Source organism: Malurus melanocephalus, unplaced genomic scaffold (genome assembly GCF_030028575.1).
Source record: "Malurus melanocephalus ecotype Western Australia unplaced genomic scaffold, MMel_1.1 scaffold_66, whole genome shotgun sequence".
Classification (NCBI taxonomy): domain Eukaryota; kingdom Metazoa; phylum Chordata; class Aves; order Passeriformes; family Maluridae; genus Malurus; species Malurus melanocephalus.
The window spans coordinates 916,967-935,700 of record NW_026623298.1 but is presented as its reverse complement, the minus strand read 5'-3'; the positions used below and the strand labels follow the sequence as shown (position 1 = coordinate 935,700).

Below are 18,734 nucleotides of genomic sequence, written 5' to 3'. Positions count from 1 at the left end.
GTACTAATATTTATACATACACAAGTTTATTACCTTTCAGTAGGAATGTGACTTACAAGCAATAGCTATAAATCAGCTCCCATGTGTCTCCTCGGATGCTGATAACATGATAGTGAAATAGAAGGTGGGCARATTTAGGCAAATGGAAACAAAGCTGCACTCTGATCCTTGTATTACATTTATAGTCATTAAATAACCAAAAGCATGGGCAATTAGGKATATGTCTAAGTTAAAATATACCCCTTACCCCAGTTTCAAAATCTTTGAACTCAGAATCAAGTGCAAAAGAGAGCTAGATTTAATCTAGCAACATTAATTGTCATACAGCCAAAGGAAAGATTAAAWTAAAAAAAGTTAGTCACGTTTTCCGGATGACTTCAATTCAGAAAGCAGTGACACTAAAAAGAACACWGAGGTCAATGTCCAGAACTACCTGAACATGATTCCCAGTGCATGTTGTTGCAAAAGCAAAWGAAGACATTTTTCAGTTACACAAGTAGATTTTTTTTTTTTTTTTTAGCTGGAGTTGGCCAGTGGCGTTTCGGTGTTTGTGACATTGAAAAGTCATRTTTCATGTATCTAGTTTTGCTTCCCTTACTGAAAGGGATGTTGTAAACCTGGTGAGGATGCATACAACAGTGATGTGTGATTTAGAAAATAGACCTTATGAAATCAGATGAAATGGGTGCCCACAACCTCCTAGCGCTGCTCCGTCTTTGCTGCACAGCCTTTGGGGCTGCTCTATGGYGCAGTGATATCCATCTGCCTGTCACAGCCTTCCATTAGGTCRCTAATTAAAAAGCCAGAGCTCATTATGAGGTATAGTAGAAGCAGCTGATTTTGAAATGTTAAGTTCCTTTCAGTAGCAATCAAGGATTGCTTAGACCTTTTGGTGTGCAGCTCCCAGCTCCTTTCCTACTCTGCAAGATCCTGTCTCAGGAACAACTGGAGGGTTCAGTTCTCTTCCGGCAGGGAAGAGACATTAACTTCACTCTCCCACACGCCAGGTACGTGGCATATTTGGGGGATGCTTTGTCAGAAACCTCTTCATCTCACTAAGCCTGTTAATTTGGCCAAGGGCCCCCGCTCCTGCGTCACTCTGGAGCGTAGACACGCCACTGGTCATGGAAACACTGTGATGTTGAATCTGAGTAAATCCTAAAAGTATCTTATAGGTAAGCCATAGGGTGCAATACCTCTCAATTTCAGAGGTTTTTTAGTGAGGATAAAGACTTCAAAAGTTGCCAGACATAAAGACAGGACCATATATTACCTTGCAGATGTAAGTAATTGCAGTCATGAGACAGAGAAATTAAGATAYGTAKATTTTGAAGCTCATATATGGTGTATAGTTGACTCCCTTAAGCTCMTAGGTCCAAAAACACACTGACAATTTTTTATAACATTACCAAAGTAGAGATGTCCTTCAGAAAGTATTCTTACCTTGCTTTAGACTTGGGGATCTGGAGAATTTGTTGCATGTGTAGTCTGTTGCTAACAAGGGTTAATTARCCTTGTGAAAAACTTCATCTTGTTTTATGCTTAAGCYGTGTTGACTTAACTTAGAGCTATTAGTTCATGTAGCAGCCTTGATAGATTACAGAATCATTGCAACACTGACTGGAGCAATGCCTAAATACTTTTGAAAAGCAGGCTTAAGCTATGTGCCCAAGGAAGSCTGCTGAAAGAGTAATCTTGACTTCTCAACTCCTGGACTGGTGCTGAAATAATGTGCCCATTTTTTTTTCACAGAACACTCAACTATCGACTGGTATGTAAAAAAAAATAATTGAAATACTATAGAAAAATTTTAAAATGCAGTRTTTCTATGTATAAACAAGAACTAAAATTGTTTTCATCAACTCTCAATAACCTAAAGGCCCTTTGAACCCAGAATTTTCTTTCACTGTTATCTTATGATAAATGATGAAGAAGAGGAAGTCTTTTCCAAGAGAAGATGACTCATAGAGAACTCTTAGAAACTCACAATATTCAATACAACTGGCAATGAATTAAAAAGCCCTTTTTATAGTGTTTTTTTTTTTGGTTTTTTTTTAGGTCTTCCTTGTTCCAAGTCACAAAACACATCACACTAGTCAGTTATTTTCACAGCATTCTTTAGCACGTTACATTATTATTTCCATCAGGTTATTCTGATGAGCAAATTCATTTTCTTAATGCTAGCTATCAAAAAGTTAATTTCATAGCATAAATTAATTTCCACTGAACTCCATTTTACCTTAGTTCCACTATGTCTAGTATTTGAGATAGCTTAGAAATACATTGCAATGTAGAGGTATCAGATAGGATTGATATGAGTGAACTTGCGACATTTCCATTTAAGTCAATCATTATCATCTCTTAATAAAAGACAAGAAGCGTAAGGCAATATAAGTAAAAGGTTAATTTCATACTTTTGTAGATATCGAAAAAGGAATATGAAGTAAGTTCCTGTTTGTCACCACTGCCTACAAAGTGGTGACTGGTTCGGATATTGCTGTAACCTTAATTGTCTCAAGGGCAAAGGTGAACCAAAGTTTGTGGGTAGAGGCAATATCTTCTCTTTGAACAACCATTAGTGTTGCTAAAAGTAGCAAAAACTTCAGGACTTTCCAGTCTTTCTCATTTGAAAAAGGGCTTGTAGGTTTGAAGTCTTGTCTACCTTTCCAAGCTATAATAACAGACCTAATAAAATTTCAACCTCTTACCAGTAAGTCTGGCCTCAGTGCAGGTGGAAACCTCTGCATCAAAAATATCTCTCTTTGGTCAAATCCACCTTGACACTGATAAATGTGTTTGCCAAGGTGAATCTTTCTTCAGTATCCAGATGAACAATAGTTACTCTTTCAGCTGCAAATTAGAATTCTGAATTAAATACAGCCCACTGGGAACAGTCATTCTCAAAGTTCTTGYTTACACTTCTCTTACAGTCCTGTACCTTGCTCACCTAGTTTAACTACCTAATGAATATCTGACTGCCATAAAAGTTAGATATTCAGCACTGACAGAGCACTTCATGGATAGGGAAGCATTATCCAAATAAAACAAAACAAAACAAAATGAAAAAAAAAAAAAAAAAAAGAGCACTTCATGGATAGGGAAGCATTATCCAAATAAAACAAAACAAAACAAAATTAAAAAAAAAAAAAACAGAAAAAGCAAAAATAAGCAAACAATAAAAGAGCAACTGTGCTGGGAAGTCAGATTGACTCATGGCTTCTTCCCTTACTTGAACTTGGAGTACGTTAACTTCTATGTTTTTATCAAATATCAGGCCATTCACTTACCTAAGATTATGGAACTTTTAGCAAAATAGTTTTGCTCTGAAAAATTTGAAACACTGTCAGTCATTGCTAGGGCCTTATTAATTAATGGATTTCTTACTGCAAGATGTACATTCCTCACTGGTATCTCCTACTGTGCTTTTGCTAGCCATGTTAAGGAAAACCTTGCAGGGGACATGGTAGTTGCTATATYGGATGGGAAGAAAAATAAAGATAAATCACAAAGCATGATGTTCCCTCTTTCATTTTTCWCACTTTTCAGAATAAAAAGATGGGACATTTTTTATTATAGAGCTATGTGAAGAAGCCATTAATCTCTGTGATATCACCTCACTCTTCTGCAGAATGGGGTTTATTAAGAGCCAGATGAGCTATTTCTGCAAAGCACTGCATGGTGGGACGTAGACACACTCACTCCAGAGACTGACAGCAGGATCCTCAGCCAAGGGGGGCAGAATGATTGCATCTGCACTGCTCAAGTGTAGCCTCTTATAGGGAAAGCTCAACACGTCTGATCTGATGTAGTTTGCAGCATCTCATGGTACTGCSACAGCTATTAAATACAGATAGCATTTTATATCTCTGTCTGTAGCCAATATAATAATATCATTTGAGATCTCTTAGACTAATAGCTTAGCAGCAAATGAAAATTTATGTAGTGTGTGCTGTGAGGGAATGAGACCCAAGAATAACTGGGGACTTTAGCTGTTTGATAGTGTAAACATAACCTGAGAGATGACAAACATGGCTGATGTAGGTTTGACCAATAAGAGAATATACCTTATATAGCAAGCGTCTCCTTTTTCTACCTATCACCTTGAAAATACTTAATGTAAAACTACAGTGTTGCGCAAGTATAATCCAAAGCTAGATTTCAAATGTTGCTTAATCTCACTCTTCATCTGAGCCAAAGTGGGTTATTGCAATGGACAATGCTCTTTAGTCTATCATTTATGCATGTGGAGAAATGGATTTGAACGGAACTATAAATGCCATTTTTTCAAGATATAAATTTCAAGTACTCCTTTCCAAAGTTATGAGCCTCAATTACTGAACCAACTCTATTTTGTTGAGCTACTGCAAAGATTGGAGTTGGCACCTACATGATTTTACAGCCTTGCTGTCTTAGATGAAAAAATACCAGGCATCCTTTTCCTCATTTCAAAATTTCTCAGACGAGTCAGATGAATAATCTCTCCTAATTTTCCTGGTTACTTGACAGCAGGTCTGTTCCGGTACACACCATCCCAAACATTCGCATCAATTCTTCACTCTGCTTTTCAGGACTTATGCCATAGTGTTCTTGTTCCCCTTTCCTGCTTGGTTTCTCCAAGGTCAACATTACATCTAGTCAAGAGGTTAAAACACCCCTCTTTGCTTTTTTGCATTGTAAAATAGGAGTTAGATTTMAAAACTTGCTGAATATAACAGAGATGTCTTTTTAAAGACCTGCTCCAGTGGCAGTTCTGAATTCTCCCGGATTTCTCAGGGGTTTTATTACACAAAGAGAAGTTTGTAAGCCTGATTTTAAAGCTTGTGAGCTGGCTTCTGCAAAAGCTTCTTTTCCTCATATCATATAGGTTAAACAGTAGGTTTTGAAAATACTTTGGGAAATGTCAAATGCCCATTCCTAGACATGATATCAAGTGCAGTTGCATGACATTAGCCCACATTATAAAAGTGTTGGCAAAATAACTCCTCCATATTGTTACAACAAACAAAGAGCTGGGTGGCTGATTGCATGTCCTACAGATGATTGTGCTGTCTCCATAATGCTTCAATTGATTTTCAAAGGACACACAAATTGAATATTGTACCACATCCAAACCTCTGCATGGCTGCATTGTGCAGCAAATAATTGCACACTGTGATAGGTGAGAGAAGTGCCAAATAATGTAACTAAACTTTATCTTGTCTATTTTGCAGGCCAGACTGCTAATCACATTGATTCTGGTGAGTCATGGGCCAAGACTGTATGGGTAGAGAGGCAGTGACTTCCATTCAATGAACAATAAGCTGATCGTGGATCTGAACATTTCATATTCTACAGAGCTGGAATTTTAAATTCAGCTCAGCTCACAACACAAATGCCTATTTCTACAGTCAGTGCATGTTAGTGTATTTGAATATTTTTCAAGGGTTTGGTTCTAGGCGTCAAACCACCATGGAAGTTATTTTTTATTATTGCCATTCCTTCTCAATTCCACAGACCTTTGTTTCTCCTTTACTTTTTTTTTTGTTTTGTTTTGTTTGCTTTGGTTTTTTTGTGTTGTTCTGTAATTTCACAGTTGATGATGATGTTCATTCAAATTATGCAAAAAAATCTGCATTTTGGAACAGTTAACATTTATTATTCCTTTAGTAGTTTTTGATTGAATTTCTATCTCTCAAGAGAGYACCTCATTTCAGTTTAATAAGTTATACCCTAAATCTGTTTATTAATGCATTTCCATAAAGAATTGGAATTCTACAACAGTAGAACGTTCCTCAGTAAACACTTTAGCAGTTATTCTGTTGAGATATTACAGACAATGTTTAGTCTCAATAGGAAAACTTCCTTTATCCTGTAATGMAGTGGGAAGAGTGGAAGGTCTGTCCATCACAATTTCACTTAGCAGCTGAATGTTCAGCTCATTAGCAACCTGGAAGACAAGAGCTGACAGATTCAAGTCATCAACCCTTGTCTCCTCTGGTGACAGCAAATATGTTATCGGGGGTGGCTTGCAGGTTTGGGAAGAGACAAATAGTTTGGATTGGGTTTGGTTTTTTTTTCCAAATTTCTGTTTTTAAACACAACGAGCTCTGTCTCTTTTTAGTGGGACTAACTCAGTGTAAAGGAAATTACAGCTGGCATTATCATGAAGTATGAACTTCCTCATCACTTGTTTTGCCCCTAAAGGCATGGACCAAAGTGGAGTTCTTCACAAATATCATCCGTTGAAATTTTCTTCATACTTAAAGAAAAAAATCCCACTACTGATGAGGAAGGAAATCTCAAATTTCGTAATATTTTTGAAAGACAACAAAAGAACATGCAGCTCACATACTTCAATGTTTTTAGTTCGGTAATAAGGAAATGTTTGCTTTAAAATCGTATGTGAACAACGTAGTTATTATTGCAGCCAACATTTCTCAAAAACGAAGAGAAGAGGAAAAGCAGAGCTCTTTTTTATTACATTTCACCTATTCCAACCTTTTTTCAAATTATTTTCAAGACTTTGAGTACATTAAAAAACCCTATTTCTTATGAAAATGAAAAGTTTTGGCTTTGAAGAACTACCTTGTTTTTTTCTAATTAAARCCATTTTATAATAATTTAATTCTACTTCAAAATCCATATAGGTCATTACAAACTTCCTTTGATTTCAAAAGTTTTTGGATAAGGTCTATAGGGAATTATGTAGGCAGGGTAAGAGAAAAAAACCCAGTCATTCTGCTCTTACAGATTTTCAGCTCAGACCTACAGTCATAGTTTCAGAGACAAATACTTGTAAGGGCAACATTTGGCCCTGAGATGTATTTTCAAAAGTAAATGAAATAGAATGCAATCACTACAGCTAGGAAAACAGCTAATTTACTTTTCAGACTATTTGTATTTATGACTTACATAATAAGGATTACCGATATTATTACATGGAGAGAAGTTAAGAGACTACATTGTAGATAATATTTTTTTATTAAAATATAGATGTAGATCTAGGCAACTCATTGATTTCTTGTTCTTGACATCATCTYATAAGTCACAAYACAGTGAGTTTCTGCATAAAATGTTATAGCAAGGARTGTTTTAAATCTACAAAATTTAGGCGCATATTCCAAATAAATTATTTTATGGCTGGTACACTCTTATTTTACTACTCTTTTCCTGCATTGATGAGGTTATCCCCAGCTCTGCTTAGTTTGTTTGAAGCGACATTGTCACTGTGCCAGTCCTGGGATGGGATCAATCTCCCTGTTGACCACGTGGCCTGATTTTAAGCTCTCTGGGGCATGGGGACACGTTCTTTGGCAATCTGASAGAGCAGCCCTGCCATCTCTGCTGTCCTCTTGTAAACACCATCAGCAAAGCGAACAGAGAGGGGTTTGGTGCTCCTTCCAATGCCTTTYACCATCTTAGGCCAAGGGAAGTTTTCAAGGCTGTTTTCCAGCTGTGTGGAGCAAGCCGTGCAGGTTTGACACACCAGTGCTTATGTTGTGTGTAGGTGTGTGGACAATTGGCCACAGTCACACGCAGGTGTACATCTATCTGTTTATCTCTACCATGTCAAATGGGTAATATGGCAAACTAAACTTGACTCAGAACCACCATTACATATACTAGAGTATGTGTAAGTATATGTATTCAATTGTTTTTCCAAAAAGGGGAGATTTTGGAAGGACWGCATGTTATGTTATGGCATGGCATTAAAGGATGTGAAATGTGCACTTGGACTTCAGATGTACGCTGTCACAGGACAAATAGGTTKCTGTGTTTTATTTTGACTCCTTTATATATGTATGTATGTGTGTGTATATGTTTATATATATATGTACATGCATACATACATGCATACATACATACACCAAAAAAGGAGGAAGTTTTTTTGTGCTTGGAAGTTTGTCACATATATTTGGCTAGAACACGTAGTTTCATAACACACCTTAATTTTTTGTGTACATGAACATATGCGCAGGTGCACATAAAAACCTTACTTTCATTTTTATTAGCAGGGTAAATTGCACGTGTGACAACAGAACTCAACATAAAAGCCATTTCATTGTGTACCTGAATTTTATTTCTTCTAGTTACACTTGTTCCACTTTGTGATCTGTAAACAAGTAGCTCACAAGGAAGCACTTAGGCATGGATTAATCTCATTTAACATTATACCTCAAAAAGTTCAGAAGTTAGCTSATCTGGCTGTGTCTTCAGTGAATGGCAGGAGACAGGAAAATCACCCCTGTGCAGAACAAGAATCTAGACTAGATAGTTGAATCACCAGCTGAGTGTGCTTATTTCTCTCCACTACAGTCAAAACACTACATTATCTTTAGAGAAGTAAATATTAGCTGCTAAAGTCAGCAGCTCTGAATCACATACCATCAGGCTACTAGGAAGTATTCATGGAGAAGTAGAGGAAGGTAGCTCAGTGTCTGAATGGCATTAGTATTTTGGGCTCCTTGTAGGTACCTGCACTCAGACACAGGCTGCTCTTCCACTCATGGCGTGGTGGGGGCAGTGATATCCGTAGGGTTTCGAGTGTGGCAAATGTATTTGTTCAGACAACCCAAACATTCATTAACTCTGCCCTTTCAACGAAATGGGATACGTGCAGGACATCATGCTACCAGGCAGCAGCCCAGGACTGCTCCAAGGGCTCAGCTGTGGTTTGCAATGGGCTCCCTGCTTGGAGCAGGGCTTGGCTGAGCAGCCTCAGGCATGTGCCATGGACCTGCTTGGTGGTGGGATGACCCACAAGACCAAAACATCTCTTCAGTACCCTTGTTGGGATGAAGATGATGATGATGAAGATGATGATGATGGTGATGAACATTGCTCTGACCCTGCACCCAATGTAATGTATGCTTTCTGGTGTCCTTTTCTTTCCCACTTACTCCTTACCCAGAGGAAATGAGAAAGGGAGTAGTATTTCTATGTGTTATACTCTATCACACTTTCAATGCCTCCAAATTCCTCCACTGAAAATCACATGGAATAACAATATTGTCTGGCAAGGCAGATTTCCTTCTTTCTAAAATGAGCTCCGAATAATATAGAGCGAACAAAGTGCATAAAAATTGACTGAAATTGTGGCACAAGGAATATGAAGCCGCTTGCTTCATGCGTACTATGTATATGAAATATTACTGCCTGGGAACCCAGTTTCATTCTTGTTATGCAAAATGATTTCTCTGAAATGTGTGAAGCCCAGTTCCAAAGTATTGTTTTAGTTCATGAAATTTTATTTGGAATACAGGAAAACAAAAGCTTCTCAGTTACATAATGTATAAAATCCTTCTTTGTGCAAGAGAAAGCTGTAATTCACTCTTTGAGATTCAGGAATGCCATGAACCTCCAGAGCTGAGTTAATATAATTAATTATCAGAACCACAAAATTATTTTCTTTTTATTATTATGATCTTTGTGTTTTGTTTTATCACACACATTTAAAATACTTTTACCTTGAGATGCTCTCTTAGACTTGTTATCTTAGTGATAACTGAGTTTATTTAACGTCAGTCATAGATTACACTTTCTCTCAAAACGAAACAGCTATTACAGSGCTGGGGTAAAAATTAGTGTGACCATGTAAACTATGGGTGAAATGGTGCTCCTAAATATTTAGGAGCCAAGTACTTGGCAACACACTGCCAGGTTACCACATCAGATATCCTTCTCTGTTTCTACTCCTACCTGTTTGCAGTAATGTAACTCAGCTTCAAAGGTACGTGCAGGTGCAGTAGGACATTGTTTCCCAACTGCTAAACAAAATTACATGCCATGTGTCTTGATCTCATTTGATTTTAGTAAATAAAACATGTAAGTTAATAATGTTTTGTCGTCCACAACTCTGTGCAAAGAAAGAAAATAATTGTATTTGGGGTAATTAATACATGTAATTGCTTTTAGCAAAAGACTCTCATTTCTGATATCCAGTCCTGTGCAAACCAAGACACTCAACTAAACATTCCAACAGCTTTGCCACTCTTTCAGGTAGAGATTATATCATCCAGACATTTTGGCAAGAGGCTGGGAGAAAAACAACTCAGGTGAGCAGGCAGGAGTTTGATGCTGAGCCTCTTGGTCTACAAAAGGGATTGTTGCCTGATTTTCTCAGTGTAGGGAGCACGGCATCTTGGCTTGCTCCATTTATCCAAAATACCATGTTTCCTTGTTCCCAGCTGTCAGCAAAGGAATAGCTGTGCTAGCAGTGGGCTGCCTCTTCTCCAGACAGTGCCGAGAGGAAAAGGAGAATAAACTGCTTTTGCCCTCAACCCCCACTGCTCTCACATAGCATTAGGCACCAGCAGTAAAGACTTCAACTAACTCATCTTTGAAGAGAAAACTTGAGTCACACTGTCTGTGGAATCCTCATTTTTCATCATTATAAAAATGTTTCCCAGTGCCAGGGTATCCCGGTGTTTATTCACTCCCCTGGCATCGCCGTGCAGGRGGTGGATGCCAACACAAAGCAATCTGTGAGAGGCAGACAAACACAGTGGGTGAGACTGGTTAGGAGATACAGACCAAGCACATCCCTTGGGAAGGGCCAGTCTGTTGCCAGTGTGACTGGGAGCCCCTGGGGGCTTCCAAAATGTGCCCTTTGGTGTCTTGGCTCGTGTGCYGGGTACATGGGGAAAACAATATGCGGTTTTACTGTGCCCAGCAACACATCTCCTGCCTCAAGCAGAATTAGATGGGYTTGCTTTTGGAAAAGAATGGGGGAAAACTCTTTGAACTGGGAGATTGATTCATGCATTTGCAGTTATATAAAATGTGTGTTTTTGCTGGAGCATCTCATTATGCAGCCACCATTTTGGCGTGCCAGTGTGATGAGCATGKCAGTTAACCACATAATTACAAAGAAGATGCACACAGGACTGTCTCTGTACCTTTGCCTTCTCTCAGACTAGCAAGTAATATGCCACCTTCACATTAGCATATGTAACTTTTGGAATTAAATCAGGATTTCACGCATAACTTCTTGCAGCTGCTGTCAGTTATGTCTGTTAATAAACTATGTCCTTGGCTGGCAATAAATCATTGTATATGTCAATTATTACTAATTGTCTGCCTGAAATTAGGATTTCAGTAACTTTTTCATGCAAACACCTCCATCAAGTTATTATACTGTCAAAATCTTACACTGAAATAAATTCTTCCTTTCTCTCTCTATGTCAGAACTACACAAGGTTGTTGAAAAAGTGAATGACATATTTTAATGGTGGTGAAAATTCCTTTTCACCCAGATCAGCCACATTTGAGTTATACATTGTTCACATTTTCAAGCATTTCTGCAACGCCACTTTATTTAAAACAAAAGCTGAGATTCTTCTGTAAGTAAAATACTCGAGGAGCTGAAGTTTGAAGAAAAATATTGATTATCACAAGGGTTCATAATAAAATCTTGAGATATGRCAACAAAGAGCCATTTTCAGAACAGAGGGGAGTAAATATTCTTTAATTTAAGAGAATACTGACCTGATTTTCCTCTTAGTTTCACTATTTTTATATTATAAAATGCCCAAATTATTCCAAACTTTAATTTATAACTGATACTAAAGGTCTAGCTACATAATGTAATGGACTATTATACAAAGAGTCCCTCATCCTCTCCAAGCTCAATTTAGACATGGAAAATATATATGATTATAATAAAGCAAACCCTCTTATAAGCAAATAATATTTGTTTAGGGGTAGACTGAATTAGTATGGGTGTCTGTTCCTATTCTGGCTGCTGGTTCACCTGGGTAGCTATTAGGTCTGAAGAAGAATACATGTTCACAGAATTTAAAGACATGACATTTACTGGAAACTGTATCTCTGAAATACAGCCATTGAGCATTAGAGATACACCTGAAAAATAACTAGAATAGACTCTTGAAAAACTTACCTTTTTTTTAACCATAAGAAAAAAAATGTAAATATGTAATGATCTGATGTCTAAAAACACGTAAATTGTATTCTTTTAAAAATGAGATTTATGCTCTCATTAAGGATATTGTGTTCTGTTGTRTTTTGTGGTGCTACAGAAATAAACGTAGTTATGTTTATACAGCAAATTTTCCACAGTGATGATATTTCTTAAAGCTTTTGAACAGGGAAAATGTCAAAAATAAGAATTAGATATTAATATCTTGAGGTTTAAAAATAGAAATAAATATTATCCTTTTCTCATGGATATAGAAGAAAAGTATTTACTTGAAACAACATACTTACGTTCTGGAGGTTTAAAAATGGCTCAGGAACAGGCTCCATTTTTGTCCTGTGAATATACTTATTTTTCTATGCTTTAAGATACACCATAGGCCAGTTTTGGTGCTGGCTGGTAACCTGTCAGAAGGAGCATGGATATGGTTTAGAGGATAACATGGGCCAAGCACTGTTCCCTTAAGGAAATTATGGATGCAATTACTTTGTTTTGGGGATGGAGGAGCTTTACACCGCTTGTGAGCCACATCCTGGCATTAKCCCTCAGGCCCAGAGTGCAGTCCTGTCTCATCTACTTGTACACAGACACAGACAGAGTCACCACTCCTCCAACCATACGAGATGCCCTGGGTTGTTTCAGAGACCTGCAGTGCCCATGCTGTGAGCAGCCAGGCTGAGCTCCCTTGGCTACAATGGGAACTTCACCACCAGGCTTCCCCACAAACTCCTGTGAGCAGACCCCTGCCTTCAGATCCTGTGATGGGAATCCTGTCTGTGGGACTCACAAAAACTGCTTAAACATTGTCATGTAGAACCATCTGAACACAGGATGTTATACTGACGCATCACCAGCTTTGCTGCACAGGTTCCCTGTGTCTGCTGGTGCCACACTGCTGCCTTGGATATCTTGATGCATTAGGGATCTGAGTCTGCCTCAGATAGCACGAGGCAGCTATGTTTGAGCAACTGAATTCTGCCCGTGGTGATAAAATTTTGAGTCATTTTCTGAAAGAAATTACCTTTATTAGCTCAAAGCACCAAAGTAAAACACCTCAGCTCCAGATCTGCAGAGAGTTTGCTCATGATGCAAAGAACATGGGAACTTCCCAGAAAGCAGAGTTTTGCACTGTAAATGACACTGCTCTCTTCCCCCAGAACGATGGTTTCACTGAGGTTAAAGAAAGACCTTTCATTGTTTCCCTTTAGTGATAAAACCCATATTGACTGTGGTTTAAAAGAACTAAAAGGCCCAGTCGAGGCTCACCATCTGTGTGGCTCAAACTGTTTAAATACGATCGCAATATTGATATTGCTCTAACCTCTGTTATGCCTCTCTGCCATCTGCAGAGCTGGGAGAACAGGTTTTCTTTATACTCACCATGACGAACTGTGTGATAGATTGAAGGAAATCATGTTTATATAAATACATATTGTGTATACAATACATATAAGATAACTTGAACAACTTGTCTGAACACCAAGTATCCAGGAAAGGACAGTAAGTCACCTCTGCTATCAAAACGCAAACAGAATTTTGTGCAGCTATAACCTTCCTGAAACAGGTGGCACGCAATTGTATGTTTGAAGGTTATGTGTTTTGTTGAACTTAGCAACAACAACTGGTAAGAATAGAAAAGTCAGTGTAATTTATTTTACCTAGAAGTCCAAGTAACAATGTTAAAATTCGTTTTGATGCAGTAAGAAATTGTCAAGAAAAGAGAGGTAACAATTTTATGACTGGTGATGAAATTGTGAACTAATATTGCCTATGTTACCATAAAATATGCATTTAGGAGTAGAATGATAATGAAGAAGTTCATACATTCACTTCAGTAACTGTCAAACATATAAACACATAGGGAGATATAAATAAATGAGAGAATCTCACTGGCTTTGGAAAGTGTGTCACAGAAAGAGATGCTGAGAGAAGCTGATCAGTGTCTGAACACAAACCTGTGTCAGCAGGTCTGCATGGAGCATCAGGGGAAGACTTTTGTCTAGGTAGCATGATTTTGGAGTTAAAATGTTATTCTAAGGAACTTGCTGCTGGTCCTTCTCTCAAAGAGGGCGCTTTGAAGAAGGAATCTGAGAGTTAAGTGTTTTTCTTTGTCATTTGGCAAAATTTTTCAGACCCACCCCACAAGCTGCTGAGGTCATTACAGACTTTTGGTTCACTGCAGCAGTGTCTGAATCATAGACRTCATGTAAGAACAGTGAGAAAGAGGGCAATTAGTGCTGGGCACGGAATAGCATGACATGATGAAAGTGGAGAGGAACTGAGGAGATGTTGACAAAGTTCGTTTCAAGCTGTAGAATAATTTTAAAGAGGAAAGGCTTAAATGTACTCTTCAAACTGGGAGTTCACAGAAACCACTACTCTGAAAAGCACTATGGCATTGTTCACCCAAAATGTAGCAATTCGACATCATGACCTTGCCAAGCACCAACCTGGTTCTGACTCAGAACACAAAATCCAACCGAGTGATTCATCAGCTTCCTTCTGCACAATTCATTTCCTGAAGAGCTTCCCATCTACTCTTGCTTTCCCTTAAGATCTAGCAATGGTGTGGCTGAAGATCCACATAAGAAATTTCACACTGGCAGACTAAAAAGGGGAAGATTAGTTCTTCTCAGAACATGTAATGCACGTTCTATTTACCTGTATTTTATGGGAGTGGCAGCAGCAAAACCAAGTCAATTTATAAATTAGGCCTGGTTTCACGGTGTTGTTTTCCAAATGAATCATCACATTGAGCTGATCACATTTTCTAATTTAAAAAAGTTTAAACATGCAGAAAAATGTACTTTTTCTCTCTTTATCTTATCAGGTACATCATCAGCACACTACCACCCTCTTCCACTAAAAATATTATCCACCATGCCAACTGTGAACATGCCTCAGGCTTATTTATTAAGGAACATTAAGCATTACCTCATATAGTGCATAGAAAATACATCCAATAACAACACAACATCTAAGAAAAATGCAGAAACCATTATTTGCTGTTAGTGGGGTTAGCAACTAATTTTCATCTTAGTCTGGGGGAAAAAAAGGGGCTGTTTTCACTTTACTGGTTGATTTCCTGGTGGGGATTGCACCATTTAAACTTTGTGTTCCTTTCATCAGTCTTACAAGTGAGACCAGACTGGTCAAGTCAGTTGATTTTATGGTGTGTCATTGTCAACACCTAGAATTCAAATTCATATGGCAAACAGATAATAAAATCAAAGGTTTATCATGCAATKATTATTCATTAGAGCTGGCACAGCTCTCACAAAGTCAAGAAATTATGAAGAGGATGGAAAATTGCAGTGAGCAGGAATTCCCTTTGGCAAGTAGGACTCATTACTTACCCTGTAGTAGCCATGACTGTTTCACATACATTGTCCATCCGCACCTCTCTCTCAGCATGCCTGAATTTCTCATATCTGTGCTTGGCCAGCCTCATCCACTAAGCCTGCACCTGCACACTAAAGCTCCCCCACCCATTTCACCAAGACTGAATTTTCTTATGCCACTACAGAACTCAGGTACTAGAAAACCCCCCAGCAGTGAGAAGGAGAGCTGGTTGGGCAACATCTGACACAATCCTCATGGTTACTGCAAACATTCTATTATGCCAAAGGGAAACCCTAGTAATGGAAATTTCCATTGTTGACATCCTTCCTTGACATCCTTATGCTTTCTGCTGCCATGACTCACAAGCAATGACCTGATGTGTAGGAGGTGAGACGGTTGGAGACTACCTTAAACGATGGCTATGGGACAGCTCTGTGAACACAAACTTCAGATTTTAATTTTTTGACCAAAGAAAAATGACATGTAYGGCATGATCCCCAATATTCTCCAGATTTCAGAGTTGGCACACTTCTCGGGAAGCCAAGAAGGCTGCCGGTACTCTGGTGGTGGCATGATCTCTAGCCTGAATTGGTAGATCTAATCTGGTTAGCTCACAACAAACTTACTGCAATTAGACACCCACCTAAAATAGCCTCTGGCTARCTGTCTGACTTTCTGTCCTATCTGTGAAACAGGCAAACAACATCAGGGTGTCTGAAAACTTTGGTCCTATCCTGATTCTAAAAACACCTCTGTGTGTATCCAGAATATTCATTTTGGCTTCACTGTGTTGGGGTCAGGTTGTGAAAAACAAAAGAAATCAAATAAATAATCTGGTGCAAAGGTAAGGATGAGACCAYGGTATGTAAAAGCTCTAACATGAGACATAAATATGACTCTGTCTCCATGGAATTCAGTGGTGTTATCATGACAGCATTTCCTTGTTTCATGGACAAAGGAAAAGACAAAAACGCAAGAGTTTCATAATGGTTTCTTAACAGTATCTGGTTTAGAGTTTAGGATTACAGCTGTCAGCATCCAATACACATTTCTCACTAGCTTCCTATGCTAACCAGTGAACTACATGTAGCATGTGAAAATATCCAAGGGTACGTGAAACATGTTCTCTCTGTACTGTTTCCAGGAATTTCTTAGTATCTCTATCTGAAGAAAGGAGTCCTGAGATGTTTGCTACTTGTCTTGCCAGAATGAGGGATTTAGGAATTCAATGCTTTTGAGGCTAACAAAAAGATGAGTTAGGACTTCATGGGACACATCTGCCAAGGCCATTCTCTCGAAAGAGAGATCTGCTGCCCACCAGTCCAAGTACTGCAGGGTGTCCCATGGTCATGTTGGCCTTTTTCATGAAGTGGGAGTACCACGGCTCCCTAGTAGCTCTAAGGCATGATGTCGTGGTTTAGTCTCCAGATGTCGACTCAGCCCCACATAGTTGCTCACTCACTTTTCCCCAATGAGATGAAAGAAAGTATTGGAAGAGTAAAAGTGATAAAACTCATGAGTGAGATAAAAACAGTTCAGTAGGTAACGCAAAAGCCGCACACAAAATCAGGTCAAAACAAGGAATTTATTCACCACTTCCCATGGGCAGGCAGGTGTTCAGCCAYCTAAAGGAAAGCAGCCTAARGRTGACTTGGGWTGACAWWTGYCRTCYCTYTYTYTYTYYTYYYCCCMGTTATWTAYGCTGAACATGATGCCATATGATGTGGRTTATCCCTTAGGGTCAGCTGTCCCAGCTGATCCTCTCTGAACTTTTTGTGCACCCCCAGCATTCTCTGTGGTGGGGTGGGGTGAGGAACAGAAAAGGCCTTGACTGTGTAAGAACTGTTCAGCRRTAACTAWAAGAYCCCTGTGTTACCAACACTGTTTTCASCACATAGCCCTAGTTTTCAGTGTGGCCCCTACTGGCTACTTTGAAGATAATTAACTGTGTCCGAGCAAAAACCATCAAACATACTAATCATTCTTGTGTACATTTTTCAAACTCACTGTGTTTGATAGGAGGAGTACACTACAGCCTATGGAGCAGTGTTTTTTCGAGGGTATGTGTCATTTGCCTTAAAAGGTGGCACATATTCACTTGGAGGTGCTTGGGGCATGTTTTTGGAGAGCTGTGAAGGGCAGAAGGAAACAAATTTGATGGGGATGTGTCCATATTGACATCAGTGAATGATATCTCTCCTACCTCCTAAGGTAAAATGGAGAAAACAAGTTTGCTCAGTGCAGAAGAATTCAGCAGGCTGAATGAGGTGGTAGAAGAGGCAAGTGTGGCTTTTCCAGCGCAGTTTTATGACCCAGCACTGCAGGGGATGTAAGTGTCAAAGTCCATTTGGGGTCAAACTCTTCTATTAGCTGTCCTAAGTGAAGTGTTATCAGTGCTCTTCTACAAAAAAACCTGTTCCAGGGGAAAGCTGCCACTCCTGTTGCCACTATTTTTGCCTACAGCTGYCCTTCCAAGTATGAGCCATGAGCTACTTTTTGAGAATTACATGAGGCCTTCCCCTTCTGGAGGCCAAGGAATGCAATCCACCCTTTCAGTACCTTGAGGAAAAATGTGTTTTCCACCCACAGTCAGGACATTGTGTGAAGGAGGATTTGGCTGCTTTTCTGGTGCCCTGAAACCTTCTTAATAGAAGGCACACAGGAGTCTTGTCTGAGCCAAATTTCACATCAAGACTCCTAAAAAGGGCTGGGTCTCTGACAAACTTTGGAGTGGAACAAGGATTCCAGCACCTCTAAACTGAAAGGGAATGTTTGCAGCAATAATCTTCAGCTTCCTATGATCTTTAGGGGAAGGAATGGAAAACAACGTCCTCCTGGAATATGCCTCTTCTGAAGGCCAAAAAGAGCTTCTGTSGACCATTGTTTTAGCAACACTAAAGGTGAAAGAGGCAGTTCTAGAAATGAGAATACTCAGTTTAGTTATAGAACAACCGTCAGTACTGGAAAAAACATTTCCCTGACCTAAYATTACAGAAACTGCTTTTGCTGTTTTTGAAGTGATGAACAGAATGCTACATGCTATCTTTAATTCAGAAACACATAACACATAAGTATTTACTGAAAGAAAATACATTTCCCTGCTGTAGAGAAGAGGATTCTGCCAAGGGCTTCTATCTGGCAAAGAGTCAAAGGCAAGACTCAAGGGAAATTTGGTCCTGCTCTGTCTCATAAGTTTCAGTGAGGTTTAAGGACAGTCACAGTGCAGATGGAGTTTCAAAGGCCAATAATGACAATGGGGTCCAAGCTCACTCTTTTTGGGGACAGGCACACCACAATTAAAACATATATTGGAGGTCCAATATGCAGATTTAAGTGGACAAGACCACAAGAAGAAAATCTGGTAAAATCCTCTCTGAATCTGGTTCTCCTCTGGAAAAATAGGACAAGGCATCAAATGTATCTGTTTAGGACTTAAGAATTGGCTGGTTTTAATTTTAATGGATGACTAATAGTAGCA

At 38.9% G+C, this 18,734-nt stretch overlaps 1 long non-coding RNA gene across 1 annotated transcript; it reads right to left on the bottom strand.

Annotated features, from left to right (window-relative positions):
• Nucleotides 1-8,754: 8,754 nt before the first annotated feature.
• On the bottom strand, nt 8,755-14,514 carry LOC130573777 (uncharacterized). Its single transcript, XR_008965359.1, has 3 exons — nt 14,365-14,514; nt 12,205-12,318; nt 8,755-10,461 (listed from the first exon to the last, which is right to left on the bottom strand). It is a non-coding gene; the product is annotated as an uncharacterized LOC130573777 (long non-coding RNA).
• Nucleotides 14,515-18,734: the final 4,220 nt, after the last annotated feature.